General features: G+C 42.0%; 1 protein-coding gene across 2 annotated transcripts in view; it reads right to left on the bottom strand.

The window, feature by feature from the left end:
- znf407 (zinc finger protein 407) overlaps nt 1–21,557 on the bottom strand; it is a 140,915-nt gene that overhangs the window by 92,869 nt on the left and 26,489 nt on the right. The window lies entirely within an intron of this gene.

Raw genomic sequence — 21,557 nt, 5'->3', positions numbered from 1 at the left:
ACAACTCCATAAAATAAAAAGTACTTTGTTTTTAATACTGCTATACCTGCTGCTATAATGAAACATATACACAATAAGGTGATCGGGGCATCTCTTCAAATAAGCCATTGGAAGGTGTTACCTTGGGCTCTGGGATTCTGATGGCCATTTCTCATGATTTTCTTAGTTTTAATGGACAAAGCAATGAATCGAGAAAATTGTAGAAACATTTGTTGTTCTGATGGAAAAATCTGACAACCATCAACAGGATAAAGAAAAAAGCATTTGACATTGGCCATGACAGCAATAAGGACATACGGTCCAATCAAAAAAAGAATTACTTCAACTGTAGGAATCATTTTTAACTGTTTTGTCAAAGTACCTCAGGATAGACTTTATTTCCCCATTGAAACGCTGTGAATAATCTGCTAATGATCCATTAGAGGACAGCCTAAATAGCTACACATAGTTCAAGAAAAACTCCGTCTGGCTGTCAGACTGTCAGCCAGCCAGTCAGCTTTAATTTACTAGAAAATGCCAGTCTGAGTTCACTCCATACTTTTTGTCACATGCCAGCCTTTAAACAAAACAGATCTTCAGACATATTATACATTCTTAGATAAATATTTTCACTTTCACTCAGAGTGGGTTGTCCTCTGTTACCGAGGCGCTGCCGCCACGACAGTAATGGGGAGGAAACATGAAGCCATATTTTAATAAGTAGGGAACGCGCTGTTTATTCAGTCATTAATGACTACTGGCTCCCACTTAAGGCGCCGCATGCAAAAAATGTGTCCATTGTGTAAAAATACATGGGATCTAATCATATCTGGCACCATAAATCATCTGTGGCTGTGTCCCTTTAGGACAATTTACGGCAAGTAAACATGAGCTGGGTGAAGAGTGGGGGTGGTGGAGATATGTGCAAGACAGAGTGTATCCACATATGTGTGTCAATATTTCATACCAGCAGTAGAAGTGTGTGCTTGTATCCAGTGAGGACAGTATAGTTCTACCTATATTTTATATGAAAAATAGTAGTTTTATCAAATGTTCCACAACTGTTGTGGTCATAGAACGAGGGTTTTTGGATCGATTGATTGATGAACAGGTGACAAACATACATAAACACAAATCTAATCTAACCTAACCTGGCTGAAGAACTGAGACTACTCAAATTTGGCTCTTCGGAGTCTGATAATGTGCCAATAGGTTCACTAATGGCAGCCAAGTTCAAGCTAACCACCAGGACACAAGTGAGGTTGTCAGTCTGAGTATCCTTCACGTTCACATACACACACACGCACACACATGGTTATTGGTTAAATCGGAGACAGAAGCAGGGATTCTAGAAATATTCCCTTATTGATCTGTTGTGGGAAGATGCTATCTCTTTACATGAGGAGCAGACCACTGGAGCCAGTACACACACACACACACAGCAACACACACACACAGAATCATGTAGAGACACACCTAAACAGTATTACTACAAACACATGACACGATGAGTGTATGCTATCATCTGCAAAAACACAAACATACACCATGTACAAACCGAACCTGGCTGCAAACCACACACACACACACACACACACACACGCAACACACACAAACACACGCAACACACATGGCATTAATGCCCTCAGAAATAAAGCTTACCAAGTACAAATACAGCAGTCTCTAGACACAAGTACCATTCTAAGCAATTACAAACCGGCCAAAACACTGTTTACTTATTTATTGATGAGGTTAATTGCTCGTTAAAGTTGCACATGGATTGTTTTCCACAAACTGCATAAACATTTCATGTTCTGTCTAAACAAGGAAAGTTTGGAAGAAACGGAAAGCAAAAAAAAATTAAAAATAAAAATTGCACTCTTCTCTTCACTTAACACATGTACACATCTTGAATTCTTCACCACAACAAATTGCTTATTTTTATTCTGCTATGCTGAAAAATTAGTTATTTTAGAGAAGGACTCGGAGAGTAGTTTTTTTTTTTAAACCGGCACACCAAAAGGACTGTCTGGCAGACATGGAGCACAGTACACGCTATTAGTTCTGACTGCTCGAGCTTCCCATTCCTGTACTTACAGTATACCGCAAATAGGACCATCACTTTTCATTACCTGCTGTTTCCAGCAGAGCTTCACTCTATCATTGCCACGGCATGCTAATGTAAAGCAGGCTACTGTCATGTAAATTAAACTGTTTGTTTTGTTTGCCTTCCCTCCTTCGGCTGATTGTCACAGCGACTTGCCAGGAGCAGCAGGTGTGTTTGTTTGTTTGTGTAGGAGTGCACCGGTGTGCCGGGTATGCTGTTTGTGTGCCGCGGCTGCTGCTTTATACGCACAGACTCCGGCTGCACAGCAACAAGTGAACTTGTGAATGTGAATGTGTGTGTGTGTGTGTGTGTGTGTGTGTGTGTGTGTGTGTGTAAGTTATGGAATCTGAAACACAGAAATGACACACCACACACAAACCTCCCAGTCAACCAGATGTGCTCCTGACCCTGAGCTCAGCCACTGAAATGCAAAGTCGGATGCCTACTTGGCGCTCTTCCCCCCGGCGCAGGTACAACCAACTGTCACAAACAATGGGGGAATATGCATACCGTGGGCTAGGGTTTGCTACAACATGCTCTCAATGTAAATCATATTTCACAGGTTTCCAAGAGACAAGCCAGTCAGCCACCAAGTCAGCCACCCAGCCAGTCACCCAGTCAGCCAGCCAGCCAGCGCAGCGCTCTGCTGCATCTGCAAGGCTACTGCCACCGGATAATTGACAGTGTATGTAAAAAAAAAAATAAATAAATAAAAAAAACAAGCGAACCGGTTTACAGTGCTTCCTTAAAATATGGAAACTTGTCCCCTGTTCATTTGTAGACACAGTGAAATATCAAATGGCACTAGAGAGAAATAAGAAGCCTTCATGATTCCTCATTATGAGACAGATGACAATGACTCACGTCGCTAATTAGACAGAAGGCTTTTCGACTGACATGTGTTAACTAGATAAACAAGTCTTCAGCATCTGCAAAGAGTGTCGTAGGAAGCTACAGATTTCTATGCAAAACAGAGCAGGCCAGCAGCTTTGAAACAGTTACCGTTTACCTGCAAGGGTGATATGTTAACGACACAGAATGTTACACCTAATTTGTTCACAGGACTTAATTTAAAGCATTTGGTCAACTGTGGCTTCTATTCCAAGTAAGAGAAATCCATCCACAGCTATACAGCTTAAGAAAATGATTGGACCTGCATGGCTTTTGTTGATTCTAGCAAAATTCAGGATTTGAGCAAATGAAATATGACTGAACTGACGCCCAAAGGCAAGCTCAATAACTGCTACGGAGTTCAGCCAGTTAGTTCCTGTTAGCTGAAGCAACACCTGTGCCAAAGTAATCCTGCATCGATTAACTAGCTGCAGTTGTAAACAAGCACACAATTACAGAACAATAAATAACCTCTCCAACCAAACATCTAACTACCTAGGCTGTCTTGTGAGCTTAGTTTTATTATTCTGCCTTAGAAAGAGTATGAGATGCTAGCTTGTTAGCCTCCTGTTGAGCTTGGTAAGAGGGCATGTGATTGTCTGAAAGATGGAAGACAGATCCAATGTCACTAGAAAGTTAGGATATAAAAGCATCATGGGGGGAAAAAGGTAAATTATGAGATGACTTTTGAAAGAGTGAATTTTTCAACAGAAGTTGTTAAAAAGGTAAAATATTCAAATTTCCACAAAGCAACTGAATCTATGTAAATCCAAAAGAGCACTCATAGGTTTTAAGCACATCCAACAGCTTTATAAGAGTGGCTGAAAACAATGAAAAGACAGTGTTTAGAGAGAATCCATGGAAAAACTCTTCCATTTCTCCTTCAAGTCATGGTAATTCATGGTGACACACACACACTCACACACACACACACACACACACACACACACACACACACAGCAGTGGCAGCCTCTGCCAGCTATGTCCACCAACAACAGGCCCCGTCTGTCAGACAGCATTATTCGTCATACCTTATCCTTGTGTTTGGCTTTCTCAGTCCCCAAAACAAAACAACAGCATGCTATAGCAACGTCAACGTGATCCCGTGACAGATCTGAAGCAACACAAACGCGGCAGGACTTAAAGTAAATTAGCCCTGCGTGATGGGTTGACCACGTCCGTCACTGTGAATCGCTCAGCTCTCCTCTAAAGCAAAGCAGATGCCATCAGAGCAGGCACTGTAAAAGGGACACTTCATACCATGATGATAAAAACAACAGAGAGCTTTTATATGAGCACAAAAGTATGTGTTTCAGCTTCTTTTTTTTTTTCAAGATGAGCGATCCAGATTGGTGTCTAGTGAATTACATACTGACAGCAGCTGTGAGACTAAAATGACCTTTCCACATGTAATGTCGTGTAATGTAACCAGAACTGTGATGACCCGCCCATGTGATTTTCTTTTTTTTAAAGAAACGAGTGTGTGCTCTTAACTTGAGGACACAAATACACTGTATACATTATGGTAAAATGTATCACACTGATGGAAGATTTTGCCCTAATCTGAAAAACATGAAAAACTAAATTCTGAATGTATAATACAATTTTATTGATGCTGGAGATTGTTTGACTTATGGTGACAACTGACTCAGGTCAAAGCTTACCCACCCTTCTCTGTGTATATTGAATGTAACTCACAGTGATGTACTTTCACCGTCTGTTTGTGCAAGTCACAATTCAATTGCATGGCAGCCCTACCCTCTAAAACAGACCAAAACAAAAAAGCTATAGTAAAAAATACACATAGCCTACGCATGTCTATGAAGATAAAATTTCACTGATAGTCATGTCTAGAGAAAGAAAAGAATAAACATTTGTGAATCGTGGCTGCAGGCGTACTTGTGCTGAAATTCAAGATGCAAAACAGAAAATTGATTTCTCCATGAGAACAGGGGAAAATGAGAGGTTCAGTTTGAAAGGGAAAAAAAATGAACATGAAAACTAATGTGTCACAGCAATCATGTTAGCGAGAATTCATTTCAAAATAAAAAATTTGGAAAAAGGAGAGCCTGGGCTCTGACAGAACCTCAAACCTTTCTTCTGGGGGACGTTAGTTAGTGTTGCAAGCAGATCTTTACCCAGTCAGGGAAAGAAATAAAATAAATAAATAAATAAAATGTCTTGTCAAGAAGGCTGCTACTAATAACTATGTCACTTCTGCAGCAGGGCTAATGGTAAGATAATAAAAAGAGACGGGGATTCAAGTTGCTAACAAAATAGGAGGAAAAAAGTAACGAAGAAAAGGTGTGTGTGTGTGTGTGTGTGTGTGGGCCTGCTGCTAGTGTTGGTTTTAGACTCCTAACACATTCCCAGGGCTACTGCTTCCTGCTGGTGTTAACCAGAGCCCAGGTCTGGGGGTAACTGGGAGAGTTTGATCTGGAAGTTTCCACTGACCCCAGGCTCCTTCTGTGTCGCTCTGCCCGGTTATGCTAATGCCTGGCTGGGTCTCCCTCACCGTGGGCCGGCCTTAATGACTCTCCGGATGGAGGGGAGCAGCCAAAACAAGCCTCCTTGGTGGGTATCTTGTTAAATTAAAGACACAGGGGCCACTCTGGGAATAGAGGAGGCCAGCCTCTGAACTACTGAAGGACTGCAGCAGGCAAGTCAAGAAAAACAACTTCACTGAATAAACAACAGCGGGAGCTTGACTCGAGGTGGGTTTTCTGATACAAACAGGCACACAGACACATGAATATGCAAAAACAATGGTGTCAATATCACAAAACAAACATATGTTTATTAGTTTGCAAAGCATGGAGGTAAGCGGACTGTACAAACTGCATATTTTTCTTCTCATTTTAAATATATGGTAAGCATGTATGTGAATTAAGGAATATGTGGAGTTTGATAGGTCAGCAACAATAAAAGCTGTGTGCTGATGTGTGGGCAGGTGTGACTGTAGCTGAGGAGGTCAGTCAAGGATGTCCAATCTCTACTGGTGTGTTGGTAGGTGGAAAACAAAGTAGGGTGGGAGCGTGTACAATCATCCCTCTTCTCTCTCTCTCACACACACACACACACACACACACACACACACACTGACGGACACACCAACCTGCACTCCGAAAACTACTCACACACTGCAAGACTCTTTGCCCTCATCTTCCTCCCTCCTCCATCTCTCTTATTCTAATCTCAAGCTAATCTTTTCTCATTCTTACCTCCCCAAACCGACTCATATTTCACCGCCCGTATCTTTACATTTTCTATTATCCACTACTGAAAAATGTGACCAATGGAGGCACTGTTTTGAAATAAAATATGAATCATCTTAGATAAAGATATGGTGTGGTTATTATTTATTTATTTTGTGGTTTTTATTCTTTAATTTCCAGTTAGCCATCACCGGCTTTTGTTTACTGTGTTTACCTTTTTCTTCCTTCTGTGTGTGAAATAAGTTATTCTTCCCCCAACTTGCTGACATTTCTGTCAGCGGTGCAGCTAATTTTTCTACATTTTTCCTGCTAAAATTAGGTTTCTTATAAAAATGAAAATAATAATAAATANAAAATTAATAAATAAATAAATAAGGGAAGAAAAAGAAACAAGGTCTGCTGACCAGCTAGTGGTGTCTGATCAGATTGGGACACCCAGAATGTAATACCGTACACACATGCACACCCACACGCATACACACACGCACATACACACACATACACACGCACATTCCTTGTATCTACAGCTCTGCCAGATATATATAATAGAGAGAGAAATAGGAAATATGAAGCCTTCAGCCATAGCGCAGCAGCGTTACATATGAGGGGAGATCCCATCGGTCCAGCTCTGTATTTAGTATTTCTCGTGAGTAATCTCTTGTCATTTTATCACAAGAAATGAAATAATGGGGCAATCCTCTAATGAAAAATGAGGCCGTTGCTGCGGCACAGGAGAGACCGAGAGACAAAGAGGAGAGGAAAAGGGTTCTGAATTTAAGGCTTTCAAGGATAGCAAACGCCTCTGTCTTACATGGGAAAACTGCTAAGTGCACATCCTTAATTAGGCTGAAGTAAATACTGGCATAAGTGATGAAAGCAGAAATGAGCTGTTTCTATGAAGAAAACAAAAATACTATTTAGTAGTCTTGACTGAGCTGGGAAACATTCAAAACATTCAAATGAAGTTAAGAGTTTATAATTTAGACTGTGAAAAAAATGATTCTTTTTAAACAAATTAAAAACATTTGTTTGTTTGTTATGGTTTGTTTTGTTTTTTTGTTTTGCAAAGATTACCAACGATGAATGAAAACACATTCAAAAAATTCACAGTGGTAAAAGAAGTATTCAGAACTTTTACTTGTATGAAAGTATGAATACCACTGCAGTTAAATGTAAAATGGCTCATATCCTTTTTTACAGTAAGTAGTGATGTATTAAAAACAGAATGTACTTTAAGATATCAAATCTTCCCATTAGGAATGGTTATCAATCTAATACTAACTCATCATGAATGAAATAAAATACAGGTTATAAACTCATAATATCTTCATATTAAATATATTTTTTTAATCAGCAAATAGTAACTATAGCTGTCAGATGAATGTAGTGGAGTAATACTTCTCACTACTTAGTAAAGCAAAACTGTGCCAAAGTAAATGTAAAATGTAATGTGAAATTCATCTAATAATTATTTTCAGTTGTTATATAATCACACCCACTCCTGTATGAGGACTGTTCAACTTGTTTTTGACCCTTCAAAATAATTTACAAGGCATGACTGAATGTTAGTGTAGATCTGTTGTTGCAGAACAATTTTTTCTCGAAACCCTTAGCGGTTTAGTGCAACTGGACTCTTGTTAGTTGTAGATGTTTGATTATTTTTTATTATTTAAGTGGCATTTTTATATCATAGTCTTGTCATTGATTAACACCGGCTTCTTCTGCTTCCTGCAAATGGATTACATCAATCAGCCGCCACATCAGGGGAGATCAAATAGTGTCAGAACAATAGGAAACATAAATCTATCCAGCCTAATGGACAGAAGAAGCCGAAGGTGCATGAAAATCACGAGGAACCAAACAAGAGGGCAGATAAACAATATGAAAACGGGAAATATTGAAAGGCTGACTCATGAATAAATAAATGAATTGATAAATAAATGAGGAAGCTACAACGACTTTTAAACTCCTCTGCAAACATGCGCAAACATTTGAATATCCAGCATGTCTGCACCTTTAAAGCCAATCATTTACAGGCTTCATTTAGATAAAGTTATTTATTCCTTTGCAGAGCAGAGATACAAGGAGGTTGTTTCCTCTCATACAAACACACAGAGAGTCTGTTACACTCTTTCATCTTCTTCAATTGTGTGTGTGTGTGTGTGTGTATGTGCCCACACGCGCCTGCATGCGTGCAGCTGCTGTTAAAAGTGTGTGTGACAGACAGTCTCTCCTTCCATGCATCTGTGTTTAATTAAAGGCAGAGTTTCGGCATCCCAAGCCACCGCCCGTGCGCACACACACACACACACACACAGACACAAACACAGACACAAACACAGCGACTGAGCAAGCAAGAGAGGGAGGCTGGCCCTAATGTGCATAATTAACTTAACCCCCATCACTTGACTTTAAAAGGGCTGTTTGGAGGACTGAGCCAGGCAAATGGAGGCTGGGAGAGTGGTCCTTTATGTCTAAAATATTCATTACTGCATTTCAGAGCATTTTCGAGCACCCTCTGATTTTTGTTTTCTCGTTCGGGAGGACAGATTGTTGCTAAGCACCTCTGAGATGACAGGAGAGGCTAGTGGGAAATGGGACGACTCACCATTTCAAATAATGCACACAAAGTCACGAAAACACACACACTACAACGGACAAGCCTGGGAAGTATCTCATGTGGTTACACTCTTCTACTTCTGACTTTGTAACAAGAGACTAGAGAGAGTCCTCGCATGTGAAACATGGTGTAAACCGGCCAAGAGAGGCTGTCATGACTCCAGCCGAAGAGGAGTTGAGAGGAGAAAGCAGGACGGGAACAGGAGTGACTGGCCAAGAAAATCTCTCGCCCTCCGGCCTGGTCCTCCTCCTCCTCTCCTTCCTCCTCCTCATCCTGCTGTGCCAGTGCTGACTGCTACCAGCCACACACTTCACCTTCCATCAGGGTCAGGGCGCCAGCGAAAAGGTCAGCTTGCCGACAGCTGATTGGCCGGGATGGCTCCGGACGGTGGCCGGTAGCCAATGGGTATCCTGACGCACCTGATGTGACACACACCGCTCCGAGCACCTTCTCTGCACACCGGGCCATAGAGGAAAGGCGGAGTGAAAACAACAAAACATGCAGCACGGCTAACAAAGAGAAACAAGAACAGACTGTCCAGTCCTGAAGCAATGTATGAACCAAAAAATGAAAAGTTTATTAATTGGCTTTTTAATATTCGAAGCTTGAAAAAAAAAAAAAATGGAGATCTGCAAAAAAAAAAAAAATTTAAAATCAGCATCAATAATAAGGTAAAGCTCCAGTCAGGACTGAATTAGACCTCACAGTTGCAGCTGCTGGACCAACTCCTGAGGTCGCCTGCAGGCCACCAGCATCAATTGTTGCTAATGAAGTATCAAACCGACTATGCATGGAACACAGCGCTGCACATATAAATACTCAACTGAGTGAAAGTGTCCTCACACAGTGAAGAAAATGTACCCATCCCATAAGAAGCAGTGTTGTTAGCTGACTCTTATCCCTGGATTCTGGTGAAGTAACCCATGATAGCCTTTAACTCAGCATCATGAAAAGCATGACAAGTCAATTGAGCAAATTAGAATGGATATATTCATATTTCTGTGTATTAAGCAGTGGGAAATGCATATTCATAATGGGCTGGTTGCTAATTATCCAGTAATAAGAGAGTGTGTGTGTGTGTGTGTGTGTGTGTGTGTGCGCATGTGGTTATTTAATGGGTAATTAGCTGAGATAAGAAACTAATAAGCACTGTACCTCAAACACTGGCTCCTATTACAGTGAGTCTACAAATGTATCTGGAAAAAAAATCACAAGGATGGAAAAAAACAAGATGCCGGAGTAAGTCAAAACCACACACACACACACACACACACACACACACACACACAGACTGAGCAGGGCTATAAAAAGTGCAAAGGGCCAAACTGCAGGGCTGTCTGTGTGTGTGTGTGTGCGTGCGTGTGACTATGAGTTTGTGTGTGCCTGGCGGCGGAGCTGTTCATGTGGCTCACACTGGAACAGATCAAAGGAGACGCATCATTTTTGGGCATGTGTGCACCAGCGAACTCCTCCCCCCCCTACCACCACCACCACCACCACCCCTCCCTCAACATCCACCGCCCCTCCATAATAGAACACAATAAGAACCAGCAGATCCGTCGTCAGCAGCTGATGTGGACGGACAAGAGCAGGAAATGGATTTGGAAACCTCCTCCAGCGCTCTGTCACATTTCCTTGCACTCTGTTGCTGACAAACAAGACGCATCACCGTTCTGTTTGACCGCCCCCTTCGCAGTCTTTTTCCTCTCTCCATCCCTCACAAGTATTTGAGTTGTGCAGGAAATGTGGGTGGAGTTAACGGCTCATGCTGTTGTTGTTGTTGTGCCCTTGAGCACGCATACCAGCCTGAACAGGTTAATGTCCGGCTGAGTACGGTAAATGCTTTGATTTGTTTGGGAGCACTGGGTGGGCCGATGGGTAGGTGTGTGTGTGTACAGTATGTGTGAGAGTGTCTAAGCAGGGCATGGACTGGAGTGTCAGTCAAATAGTGAATGTCGGGCTTCATTTTCCACAATTCAGTCCTGGGCCAAATTCCTGTTATGTTTGGACCAACAGTTAGGCTCATTACAAACGTAAGTAGGCAACTACTTACGTAGAGCTGGCAAATTTTGTTCAAGTTCATTTTCAAGCACACACAATGTTGGTCAGACATTTGATAATCTTCATCTTGGAATGTGGTAAATTATGAGGCATCTTCACTATTGATCTGATCTTTTATCCAACAAACAAATGATAGATTAATCAAGAAATGAGTCGATCAATTTAACACTAATGACAATAATAATTTGATGAAGCCCTACAGTCCAAAATCAGATAAATATTATTTTACTTAATCCCTTATTTAAAGCGTTATTTTAAGCTTCTTCCTCTGGCTAAAAAAAGTGATTTTATAAATGAATACATTATTATTTTGTGGAAGCCCATTTTTTTGAAATCCACTAGTGTTACATAGCACAGCAGCCCAGTAAACTCCTCCCATCACATACACACACACCAACATCCCCACAACACCACTCTGCCACTGTAAGGCAGTGCTAATATTTGCCCGGCTCACTTCTAATACACATCAGCATCAGGAGTGTGTTTTCACTGTGCTGTCGCAAGCCAGAGAAAATATTTGCTTCCCTCAATGCTCCCCCACCTCCTCTGAAAAGCCATCCTCCACCATCCACCCCCCAACTTTCCCCAGACACACACACACACCAACAGCTTCTCCCTTGATAGATAAATGGCGAGTGGATTTGCTTAGCAAATTGTTGTGCCGCGTAAAACGACAAGACTTGTGTGGTAAAGATACATGTAAATAGTTGACGGGCAGAAAATGATTTTCCATGATAGCTGGCCATTAGGCTGGTGCTCTCCAACGTGGAGGGGTGTTATTGGAAGGGAAACCCTACACGGCCGCACAGACACACACTCTAAGCAGTGCAATGAGGTAGATGGTCCACCAAGGTTTCACACGTGCAGACACTCACACCCTCACGAACACAGACATATGCTTTAACACTCCACAAATGGTGTGTTTTGCTTCTCATTTTTCCTCTGGCTTGTGAAACATCATGACATTGTGGAGCCAGCCCCATTAAGGTAGAGCTTTAAAGCAAACATTACAGTGTCATCACACCACTTCAGACCTCCCCTCTCACCGAATATCAAAGCCAGAAGAGCTGTCAAAAGCCAAAATTAATCAATTTCAAACTGAACAGAAAATTGTTTCCTACTCTCCATTCTAACGGCTCTGATTTAGAGCAATCTTAAACCCTCTGGAAAAAGAATTCACCTCCGAAACTCCGGAGTGAGAAAAGAGAGGAGGCGAGAGGAGGAGAAGAAGGGAAAGAAAGAAGAAAAGAAAAAAGTCAGGGTCTAATTAGGAGTAATTACAGCCTTTTCATTTCCAACATGATGAAATAATTTGATTCTTTTTAAAGACGGGGGTCTGGTTTGCCTCAGCGCAGACAAAGCGCCCCTACGTCGGGAGTTGAGAGCTGTAGCAGGACAATGGCGGTCCTTCTGAGAGCTGAGCGTCACACCGGCCCATAAATCATGCCAAAGGTAGGCTTCAGACACAGCTATTTGACTGTGCCTCGCTGATGGCCGCCATACAGGGGTGACCCACATTAGCGAGATAAAATAAATATGGGCAATGGCAGCGTTGAGATGGAGGGGAAGTGACATTTTCGAAGGAGAAAGGGGACATACGTCACCACAAAACACTTTGGCTTGAACAGACATCCATAGCGCATCGATAAAGGGCCATGTTGTTCCAATTCACTCTGTAGCGATGAAGTAAGAAACAAAAGTGTATTTTGTTTCATCTAGGAGAAACTGCTTCTATAAGGATGGAAATAATCAAATACTCTTGTGAACAGAAGACTAAGGTCTCAAAGATGTGGCTGGTGTTTGAAAACGACAAAGATGGAGCAAGACGGAAAATGTTTCATCAGCAATAAGAGACAAGTAGGGAGGGTGAAGAAAAGAGAGGGAAGAGAAAGAAAGGAGGATGCTGGGGCATAATTACAAGTAAAATGTGGAGAAATTAGCATAGAGAATAAGGGCTTCTAGTTTGTCTCTCTCTCTCTCTCTCTCTCTCAGGCATCCTCCCAAAGGTTCTCCCATTGGAGGAGCTAAGGTAAGAAACAACTCAGGCTAACTTCGACTCCTTTTCATCTTACTAAGGACACAGCACATTTAGGGCTTTCACAGCTTAAAAGGCCTCCTTAATCAACACCAACTCTTTCATGTGTTCAGCAATAAGAGAAGAAATTCCTGTTTCCAAAGGCTAACAAGAAGAGTACTGCAAGTGTCTTGACTCGAGTTCTAAACTCAAGATAGGTAGTGTTGAACAAACACAAGGAAGAATGCTCACTTCAATACAACTTTACTGAATAGGTTTAGAAAAATATATCAATCTACACACAAGACCAGGAAATATATATTCCTGTACATTACTTCAAATGTGATAGTCTGTGCAATCTTAAAAATACTTTTATACTGAGATGCACCAAAATATGACTTTTCCAGCTTGTCTTTAAGAACGTGTAACAAATATTGAAACGTTTGTCTCTCTCTTTCATTAAAAAAAGGCAAAGTGATTTTGTAAGACAGCTTATGTTTTAATAAATGTTACTCAAACAGGGTGAGGAATGAGGCATGTGTTACTATGTTTAGCTGTGGATTTGGTGGCCTAGTGGGTACAGGGCAGTACATGTGGGGTCTATTCCTACTCAAAATAAACTACAGTGCCCATGTTCATTGTAATGATAGAACATGTAGCCCAGTACAACAATGTGGCTAACTGATGTGTTTTTAATAGTTTTTGGAGCTCTGTGGTGAAGAGGAATAAGATACATCAGGCTTTGGCTATTTTTAAGTTGGATAGATTTGTTGTTTACTTTGGTCTTTTCATGGCACTGTCAAACAATTAGAAAAATACAGCATTTGAGCAGATTTATCTTTTAAATGTAAGTCAAAGACAAAGAGGCAGGCGAGGCTGACAGGAGCTGGCGGAGGCTGACTGAGCCCAGGCAGAGAGGCCAAGTGAGGAAGTTGAACACCAGCATCCCTGCTCAGGATCAGCAGCCTGCCTACAGCCAGCTTGGAGCAATCTCCTCCAACTCTACCTGCCAATCAATGGACCTGAACCTCTCCCATGGGCCCAGTCTGGGGCCAGAGGGTGGCCCCGCTGTGTCCCCAAAGGCCTTCCCCACCAGGGAAAAAACAGCAAGGAGACATAAAATAAACTGGAACAGTTAATGGTTGTCTGTCTGTGTTTAAAATAAACCTCTCTCTCTTAACAGGAAAGTGATTAAAAAACAAGCAGATACCAATGTAATGTATTTAATAAAAAGCTCACTCAAAGAACTACTTGTCAAAAATGTTTACGGGTATATACTACAAGACAAAAGATGTATTTTAAATTCTAAACCTTTTGATTTTGTGACGATGTTGGCTCAGTTCTTTGGTTATTTTAGGCTGTGATCTTCTTTAGGAAACATCTTGTTAAATGTCCTCTGTCACTATTTGTAAGTTTCAAATTGTGGTTTCCTCTTTCCTCCAGCAGGTTGCCCATGCTCATCTTACACTGTCACAATTTTCCAGACTGTTCATCTTACCACATTAAATATTTTAGGAAAGACGTGCTTGAAATTCTGTCATTACCTGTTAAACCATTTGTGCTCTTTTAAAATCTAGTTGCCTCATTCTCCACAGGTTCTAGTCAAAACTTGGACTTGCTGAATAGAAATCTGTTGTATGAAAAGCGATTTTGCCTACAAGATGATGTTTGACTTTTGTCAGGGCGGTATACCCCCTGTCTGCACTGCTTCACATTTATCTATGTGTATGTGTGTGGGGGAATGTCTGTGTGTATCTGTGTCCGATTCCAAGAGAACCGGAAAATAAAAGCAACAGAGATGATGGAGGTCAGAGCCCCCTTTCATGCTTACAATCATAGCAGAGGCCCCATTGGGCGTGTAAAGCTGAGCCGAGCATCTGTCTGTCTCTTCTCTCCTTTCCAAACCACACACACACACACACACAGGCTGAGATATAGACGTAACTACCCGGGCAAGCCTCCCCTTCCTTGCCTCCCCGTCCACCTGGCCGTTTGATGATGCCTCACTCGCTCATGACAACGCATCGATTTTACTTCTAGCCGCAGTGTAAGCCGTCCGCCTGGAGGAATCCATTAGGGCCAAACAGTTCTCATCCTCCCATTGAGTGACAGCCATGACAGCCCCCCACCCCCAATTGCCTCATTGCAGACTGACAGCTCTGCACTCAAACGGGCCTTTTTCACAGCAGCTCTAATAGTTTAAAGCGCTTACCATTACCAGGCACAGACACATGGGGGGCCAGATAGTGGCCAGGCCGGGTGGATGGGTGTTGGGGATAAGGTGTTTTGGCAGGCCGGCCTCCAGCCGCAGCCGCACCTCCTCCTCTGCCTTACACACTTGCATCCAATGTCGCTTTTCCCTATCATTTCCTAACAGCGGCTATCTGGAGAAGCTCTCATAAGGGGAAATCCTTGATCTTCTGATCAAGACTGCTCTGCTTTTTCAGTCGAAAACCAACTGACATAAATACTACTATTTAGACTCTCCACCAGCAAGAGGTAAACCACTGACAGCTGTAACAGTGAGACGTTTATTCACCATTTCTGACCATGACCCCAAGGATCGGCTTACACCTTTGGCAAATTGTGCTTCCCAAGGCTACTAGAGAAGACATGAATACTTTCTATGTGTGCAACAAGTCAGCGGTTGTCCTTTTCAGGGAGTTTGAAGTGTAGACTATAATTTGTGAATGCATGTGTGATTGGTTGAGTGTGTATTAATGCGTGTATACTTTTATATTTGTGAGTTTGTGAGTGGGGCTGAGGTGAGCATTTTGCCACATTTAGCAGCCACAGCCAGGTCTCCTGGGTTGAGGCCACGTCATTTGGCTGGCTGGGTTCAGCACTGGAGGAGGTATTGGTTACATGCCTGTTTTCTCACCCTTGTGCACAAATGCTTGATGTTTCGGCATCACGATAGTTTGGTGGATGCGTGTAAACTGTGTCAGAAGCCTCCTTATTTTTAAGTGTAGAAGGAATCTCACAGACAGGGAAGCTAAAGGGTAAGGATACAACCCTTTAGAAAACTCGCAAAGTAAGAGACCAGAATCCTGATTCATACACACAAACACGCATGTACATATTCATGCAGGGCCCGTTATGAAGTTCACAAAATGACTTTTGGGGTTGGAGGGTTTTATGTGACCTCAGCTGCTCTAATATTCTCCGCAGCGAATACTTCAAAACACACTGTTAATCATATTGTGAATGCTGTATCTACTCTCCCAATATATGATGTCAAGACTTTCACTGACTTCAGTGCATTTTCACCTGAGCTGTGTGCCGTCCGGCTTTACCAAAGGCTTTGTACGGCGCGTGTTCTCCATCTCAGCAGCCACTCAGGAAGAAAAAGCATGACCTCACATAAAAATGACCCCGGGAGGAAATTCAAGTGTCAGACGCACACAGAAATATGCCTGAAAAGAGGGGAAAAAGGAGGGGGAACACTGAACAAGTACCCGGTGATTAATTAGCTAATAATTAAGTCACGGGGTAATATGCATTTTTCAATTAATTAAACCTTGCCTTGCGCCATAAATCAAGCAAAACTGTCATTGTTTCACAAATTAAATATATACATTTCCAAGCAATAATACTGTTGATTGCGTAACTGCAGGGCTCATCAGGGAGGGAAGGCATGACATGTGTGTGGCAGGCATCGACTCAGTCCAGTGCCCCAAAACCTTTGACAGGCCCACAAGTCAAAGGCAGCCAACACGCTGGAGGCCTCCACCAGTCAGACTCCACATCACACACACCTCCCACTTTCTGCATGGGACATCGCCAGCGTGTCTGAACAGCATTAAAATCTATAGGAAAATTTATGCATTCCACACAGAGCAGTTACTTAGCATGTTCTGACTATCAAAAGGGTTGTATTTTTCTGTTACAGATAGTTTATCATCGAATGACGGTCCATCATGCATCCAGTAGGCCTATTCAAACAAAGTGACATAATATCTCTGTTTGCTTTCATTGCTCACAAAGGAAATTCATTACCTCACATTTACAAATGCAGAAGCCAATAGATGCAATCATTATCCAAAATATATTGTTTGTCACCGATGGCAAATGATGGTATATTTTTCTTCCCAATGGTTCAGACATTAATTTGCTGAAACATGATGTTGTAAAATGACAAAAACAAAGACACACACATACACATACACACGCACACACATAAATTCTAAGTGCCGTGTGACACCCAGACGTATAATGAACAATATGAACCACTGCCATCATTATCCTACACAATGTATTTGTTATCACTGCACCCATAATGAAGTGTCTGTTTGATGGTTGGTACAAAGTCCCATTGCTCAATTGCTTTTCATAAAATGGCATCAATATTTCCATGTGGACACACGCATGCACACGCACACACAGGCACACACACAAAAACTCACAATTCAGATGCAATTAATCAGAAATAAAAAATGCTTGCGTGTGCAGAGCCAAGCACTGTCTTATGCTGCATTTATTTTACCTCTAAAACTATGTTACGTTTCCTTTTTATCTTTTAATTTAATATTCTAAAACTAAAATCTTAATTATGTGTCCATTCATTTTTACTACCTGTCCAAAAATGGATATAGTTCTAAAATGTTAGTTTAGCTATTGCTTCAAATTACTCGAAAAATAACAAAACATTAGACTAACATTAGGCTTTTGTTAGATGGTAATTACAACCCACTGCAGTCAGTTATCTACAATCCAATCCTAAATTCGGGAGGTGTCTACAAGTTGCAGTCTTATCTTTTCACTCTCTTTTTATATGTGTCTAAGTTTTTTGAGGGAACTTGGTCTTGTCGTAACCATTTTGCCCTTGGCTAGCATACTAATATGGCCTTGGGTTGGAATAAATTACAGCTCAGATTAGCAGGAAGGATGGAGAGGAGGTTTTATTTTTAGAAATTAGAATATTTGTTACATTATTAAAAGGGGGAACATCCTTTGATTCCTCTCGTTTTTCTTTTTTATCCCCCCCCTTCTTCCTTACTGAGATAGTCCCCAAACTGCCTACCTGTGTAAAAACAGAAGTCTTCAGTGGACGTGAACATGGCTTAGGGACATGAAAGCAGCGTGTCTCTCCCTCCTATAGCCTGGCGTTATGCTCGGCATGCCACACAAACTCTGAATTTACTGCCACAGCATATTTCTCGCAACCCTGCACACACGCCCTCCACCCCCCAAAACCCCGCCTTCGTCATTATTCAATCAAACCTTTTGTTGTTAACGTATGTGTTATTAATTAGGGGATCAACAACTATGTGCAAATACAAAGCACATAAGCAAAGCAACATTGACATGCTTCAAAAAACCACATACAGAAAACAAGTGCCTGACAGGTCTACATTCTTTTTGATTAAAGTCACCACATCAGATCAGATTCAGGTGTGTTTCTACTCAACACTGTCAGCTGTGGCAATAACAGTAAACTGAGAAAGTTTTTCCTTCATCTTGTCCCCGGCTCTTGACCTATCAGGAGAGTGAAAAAAAAAAAAAAAAAACAAACTTCACCTCACTAATGTTGTTTTCTCAAATGATTTTATGACAAGGGAGCAACAAGGCTGAAACAGGATTAGTCCACTGTGTCTGAATCCATTTAGCTAAAAATTGACCACATACTGATTTTATTTTAATCACAACAGACCCTTTTAATTATTGCAGTAATTAGTAAAATATATGTGCCTTCACCTCATATTGATCTATATTGTCTGTACAGTTAGTGATGCACAGTATTGACTAAGACCCCTAGCCCATCCAACCACACACACACACACACACACACACACACACACACACACACACACACACACACACACACACACACACACACACTACCCTCTCCTAACCCCTCGAGGGCTTTGATATCTCTCTCTGTCTAACACACTGCCTCTCTCTTCTGCCTCCGGGTGCTTAGAAGGGTTGGTAGGGGGGTAAGGGGGTGTGTGCGTATTTGTGTGAGCGTGTTGGGTGAGCTGTTTAGCCTGATGGGCCCTGAAGAGGACAGATGACCAGCAGAGCAGAAGAAACTGCAGAGCTGAACAACTCTTCCATCGCTCCGTCACGTCAGGAGGAATTCAGTGCCGCACGAGACACCCGGCCTAAGTGTTGTGACGCCTAATTACCACCAGCAGCAGCACCCAGCGGCACCCACGGCAGTGCGGCTCCCTCGGACGGACGGCCCTTTGTAGTTTCACACGCAGAACGAAGGAGAGGGAGAAAGAGACGCCCATGATGCCAGGGGGGTGGAGGTTGCAAGCGTTGGTAGGTGGGCTAAAAAGAATGTGAGGTCTGTTTGAAGTTTGGAAGTTTAGGTTTCTTTTTTTTCTCCTCTTCTTATAGAAGTTACTTTTCTGACTCATCAAAACACCTTTTCCTTTCCTTCTTTCCTTCCTTTGTTTTTAACAATATTTTTTTCCTTTTCTCCGCCACTGAACTTGACACTTCGTCCTACTTTCTCCAGACAAGGCACCTTTAACAGCACCTCTAAAGACTCTGCTGGGCTCTCTTCCCTGTGTGCTAAACACTGTGCTGCTGTGTGGGTGGTGTACTGTGGCGGTGTACTGTGTATCCCTTGATTTGCAGATTTTTATGTTTTTTACTTAAACTGCAAGTTTGACATAGTAATCCAAGGGATGGAGGAAATATTAATCTCTTATGAATTCCTAAAAAAGAAACTTGAAAATAACTTTTTAGTTTCAAAAATATTTTTGTCTACATTCCTGCAAACATGTGAGGTCTACAACATCCGCACAGTACGGTCTGTGCGTGAAAAGTGTAATTGGTCAGTGTGCATTATGGACCAGCCTGTTTTTCTTGCTCTGAGGAACACTGTAGCAAAACCAGTCCTATACCATTAGCTGTACAGCAAATATGATTTCACGGCATCCATTGAGTCCTTCACCAAGAATTTGTGTCGAGGCGTTCATGTAGGCTTGAACATGAGGAGCAGTAGGGCCATCACACTTTGGTCCATCTCATTTAGAGCTGGCATGCTTAACACTGTCTCTTTCTCTTTCTCTCTCTCGCTCGCTCTCTCTCTCTCTCTCTCTCTCTCTCTCTCTCTCACACACACACGCACGCACGCATGCGCGCACACACACACACACACACACACACACACACACACACGTCCGGTGGGGAGGGGGTGAGGGAGCAAAGCGGGTATGCCCTGGCACACTAATCGGGATGACAGAAATAAAATAAAGAGAGTTGGACTCCGTCAAAACATGTATGGCCCCTTAAACAGAGAGCTAATAAAAGAGCTAAAGCTGCTTGTCCTTTCAGCTGAGCCTGCCCGATCACACACCAACAGTCACATTATCTTAATTCAGGGGATTCTTTTAAGTGTCTCCTTAAACAACGAAGAGAACGCTGCTCGGGAAAGACAAATGAGTTTACCAGTTTTAGCAGGGGTAAGTGCCTAAATCCAGAGCCATCGATCCCTATCTGGGTTATTACGAGGCTGTGAGCTGCCACTGGAGCTCCGCTGGTCGAAAAGGCTTAAAATATTACGGGCTAAAGAGGGTAGAGAGATGTGTTTGAAGCAAACCACCTCGTCCTATGTAGTGGTCAATACCTGCAGGCGCCACAGGAAGGGCATTCACACATGCAAACACTCAGGAGTGACAGTCACGGCCACCCCCACGTTACTCACACACACACATACATACATATATATTGGTAAAGGGATGCCTTCAGAACCAACAGATCGCCCCTCTGACTCCGTAGGGAAAATTGATTTTTCTCTCACTCTTGTCTTTTTTTTTTTCCCGGGGAGGCGCTGGGCAGGTTTTTAACCTAACACTCTAACCTGAGTGTTAATGCACAAAGAGACATCATGTCCATTGATCTGGTGGTGCCGCCAGAGCGTCTTTAAATGTCTGAGGGGGAAAACAACATTGGGGGGGGGGATTATGTTAAACTAGCAGGATCATAGCCATCATGTGGAAGCCTTGCGGAATATTATTCACAATTTACATTACATTTATCACTGTTTGCTACTGCAGTTATCATTTGATGTAAAATATTGTAAATGTAATGTAGTGGTTTTAATTGTGCTACTCCTAGCTTGGGCGGTTAACTTCACAAAAACAGCTGCTGTTAGCTGCTTCATACAACATGAAAACTAATTTAGATTCAGCAAAAAGTTTGGCAAAATATACCTGCTACAGTGGATAGGAGTAGGACAAAGAAAGTGCTCAACCCCTCTGGTGTAGCACATCCTGTCTGCTAATTATTGTTTTAAAAAAATAAAATAAAATAATACAGATTAATAATACATTAAAGACGACCAGAAGAAAAAAATCCCAGCCATAAAACATATGTATTTTTAATATGAATCTCACTGAATCAATACCCTCAATTAGCAACAGCAAGCAAATTGCCAGGCGAGGCGTAATTACTCGAAGGTCAGTAGGTATTATTCACAGTCACTTTAGTTTACCACATTAGAACAAGACAGGACGTCGGGCTAAAATTATAAATTCCATTCCCATATCTGTCCCTTTCTGATTTAGATGGATGAAGAATAATTAACTCCTAATTATTCAGATCACTTAAGGCACTTTCTGGATCCACAAAAGAGATGCAGTCGTGTCTGTCAGCCCACTTCAGCTGCTATCATTTAGAACGATCCAACAACTTGACCAATGACAACGTGAA

The sequence above is a fragment of the Larimichthys crocea genome, chromosome XIII (assembly GCF_000972845.2).
Source record: "Larimichthys crocea isolate SSNF chromosome XIII, L_crocea_2.0, whole genome shotgun sequence".
NCBI classification, from domain to species: Eukaryota; Metazoa; Chordata; class Actinopteri; family Sciaenidae; genus Larimichthys; species Larimichthys crocea.
Note: the sequence above shows the minus strand (reverse complement) of the source record. Positions and strands in the feature narration are given on the sequence as shown.